Source organism: Pseudophryne corroboree, unplaced genomic scaffold, assembly GCF_028390025.1.
Source record: "Pseudophryne corroboree isolate aPseCor3 unplaced genomic scaffold, aPseCor3.hap2 scaffold_469, whole genome shotgun sequence".
NCBI classification, from domain to species: Eukaryota; Metazoa; Chordata; class Amphibia; order Anura; family Myobatrachidae; genus Pseudophryne; species Pseudophryne corroboree.
The window spans coordinates 420,249-423,605 of record NW_026970081.1 but is presented as its reverse complement, the minus strand read 5'-3'; positions in this window follow the sequence as shown (position 1 = coordinate 423,605).

Sequence of the window (3,357 nt, the reverse complement as noted above, 5' to 3'; positions counted from 1 at the left end):
TCGTATTTTGAAACGATTTTGCAGGCGCTCTGCTACTCAAGTATTCGCACTTCTCCAAAGTGAATATACACTCTCCAGTGGGCAGCGACAATGCGTTTGCATGGCTGCTAAAAACTGCTAGCGAGCAATCAACTCAGAATGACCCCCATAGTGTATTGCAAGAAAATATATGTAAATCCAATGGTACCGTAAGTGCGGTATATACTCGCACTTCTTTGCGGGGTGAGAACATCTCCCCTAAGTGAAGTCTGCCCTATGAATAGAGTTTGTGTGATCCCTGTGCAGCAGTCACAGAAAGGGTTCATCTCTGCAGTTTGTCACTCAAATTACATTGCTGCATTTTTTCTAGAAGTGGATCTGAGAGCTGTTACCCGCAGACCAGCTACAATAATTATCCTGGGTACTCACTAGACCAGTGGTTCTCAAACTGCACCCTGGGGTGCCTCAGGACACTTGCAGGGGTGCCTTGGATTGGTGGTCCAGGACCAATTCAAAATATTTGTAGTTAGTGTTATAGGCAAAACCAGTGCTGTTGGCTGGCAATCATAACATATGTGCACAAGCAGAAGCAAATCCTGTCCCCTACCAAAGGGCCAGTGCTAGGGTGTTTGGCGCCTCCCTGCAAACTATTAATTTGGGCCCTCTCTCCAATACTTAATAAAGGGACAGTGCGAACCTTAAAAAAAGAAGGTGTGGTATCACAAGGAAGGGGCATGGCCACACAATAGCACCCCAAATCAAAATACGCCACACAGTAGCACTATCTTATTGTCATTACACCGCATGTAATAATAATAATAATAATAATAATAATAATAATAATACCCACAGTCGCAGTGCCCTTTATACACATAACCACCATATCAGTGCAGCTTACACACATAATGCCAACAGTAGCAGTGCCCCTTCTACACATGCCCACGGTGGCAATCCTTTACATGGCAAATATCAACCTGGTTTTGCCATGTAAAGGATTGCCACTTTAAAAACAAACAATCAAACAAACAAAAAAAAAAAACAACAGGAAAAAACACAAAATCTCTCACTTTCTGATTCTCACACCCTATTACATTCCTCCCTATATATTTAAATGTTTCTATTACTGTATGTTCCCTCTTCCCTTCTCCAAACTATACACATCAACATTTTTTAGTATTTCCAGGTAAGTTTTGTGATGTAGGCCATGCACAATTTTAGTTGCCCTAATGTATTTACAGCCTTCTGGAGATATGGCTTCTGGAACTGAACACAGGATTCTAAATGTGGCTGTACCAAGGACCTATACAGTGGCATTACAGGTTGAGTATCCCTTATCCAAAATGCTTGGGACCAGAGGAATTTTGGATATCGGATTTTTCTGTATTTTGGAATAATTGCATACCATAATGAGATATTATGGTGATGGGACCTAAATCTAAGCACAGAAGGCATTTATGTTTCATATACACCTTATACACACAGCCTGAAGGTCATTTTAGCCAATATTTTTTATAACTTTGTGCATTAAACAAAGTGTGTGTACATTCACAGAATTCATTTATGTTTCATATACACCTTATACACACAGTCTGAAGTTCATTTAATACAATATTTTTAATAACTTTGAGTATTAAACAAAGTTTGTGTACACTGAGCCATCAAAACACAAAGGTTTCACTATCTCAGTCTCACTCAAAAAAGTCCGTATTTCGGAATATTCCGTATTTCGGAATATTTGGATATGGGATACTCAACCTGTATTACTTTTTTCTGCTACTGGTTCTTTAACCTATGCAAACAAGCATCTGACTTGCCTTTCCTATTGCTTTGTTACATTGCTCACCTGAAATAGTAATACTTAGATAGCTTTCCTCTTGCCATTATAATGTCCTTAATATTATAGTTAGCCTTTGCATTTTTGAGACGTGTATGATTTTGCATTTTTTGGCATTAAATGTTGCCATGTTCTTGACCATTCCTCTAGTCCAGGGGCGGAACTGCCAGAGACAACGGAGTCAGTTGCCGCCGGGCTCCAGCCCTAAAGGGGCTTCCTCCATTGCCCCCCGGCTGTTACGTGCCCTTCCTACTAAATAGACAAAGGCGCTACCAGCAGGGTCTCGCAGTTTGTACATTCCATGCCGTAACACCCTTCTTTCCACCTTCACAATGAAGCTATTGGTACTTTGCAAAAAAAAAATTATTAGCATTGCAACTCAGCAGATCAATGCAGTGTGCAGCCACACACTCCATATATCTGCTCAGCCACAAAGCTGATTATTTCTTCACAAAGTACAAGGTGAGCTCCAAATAGAATTCTCTAGCTTAGATTATACCTTTCTATGCAAGGGTAAATAGCTCAATTGTTTGACTGCAATGCCACAGGAAATGGTTTGGATCCAAGACAGTGTGACTGAATAATAAAGAAACCTTAAGATGAGTTCATGAATGTTGTATAAGTATTAGTGAGAGAAGGGGTCAGGAGCATGCTAGGCTGCAAAAAATAAGGTAGGCTGCAAGTGAAAGTAATGATCTCCTATATATTTTCCCAGATCTGTCACTCTGTGTGGCTAACTCTGGGGGAAGTCACAGCAATGGGCGGAGACGGCATCTGCAGGACGATACACCAGTGCCAGCAGCAGACCGTAACAAAGTGACAGATCAGGGAGAATATATAGGAGGTAGGGAGGTGGCCATGGTACATGGCTGGCCAAGGGACACTAGCTCATGTACCCCTTTACCACTGAGGCTGGCCACCAAGGATGGACCTGTCACCAGTGCACATGCAATAACCTCTTCTGCTGCCCTCTTTGCAACTCAGACTGCCCAGTGCTCCCCTTCGCTAACAGTCCACAAAGTTTCCCCATCTCACGATCTGCCTCCTCACCCCCACTTTCATCTCTACAGCACACGCGCATATCATACAAGATCCCATCATGCGTACGTAGGTCTGAAATGCAAGAGGGAGGTTGGGGGGAGATTGGCATGCGCCAGCAACACCACACAGCTCACTGTGACCACAGTGGAGAGGCGCTGCAACAGGACAATACACCAACCTCGGAGCAAGGAACTGCGTCGGTCAGGAGGAGAACTATTTCAATAGCATAAAAAGGTTAATGCGTCCCACCCTATGGACACCAGACTCATCAAGTCACTGTTGCCAGAGTCTCATACAATGACTCTGAACCTCTAAGCACACTATTTGACTGTCCACACCCTGCTGTGCCTATTACCCATCTCCTCCACCACCCTCAACACTGACCCACACATCATTCACCCACAGAGATACAATAAAGGTAGTTTGGATAAATTAGCTAAATGAAATGGATTTAACCAATTTATCTAAATGACCATTTTTGGATGTTTTCCAGTGTTTGTGAG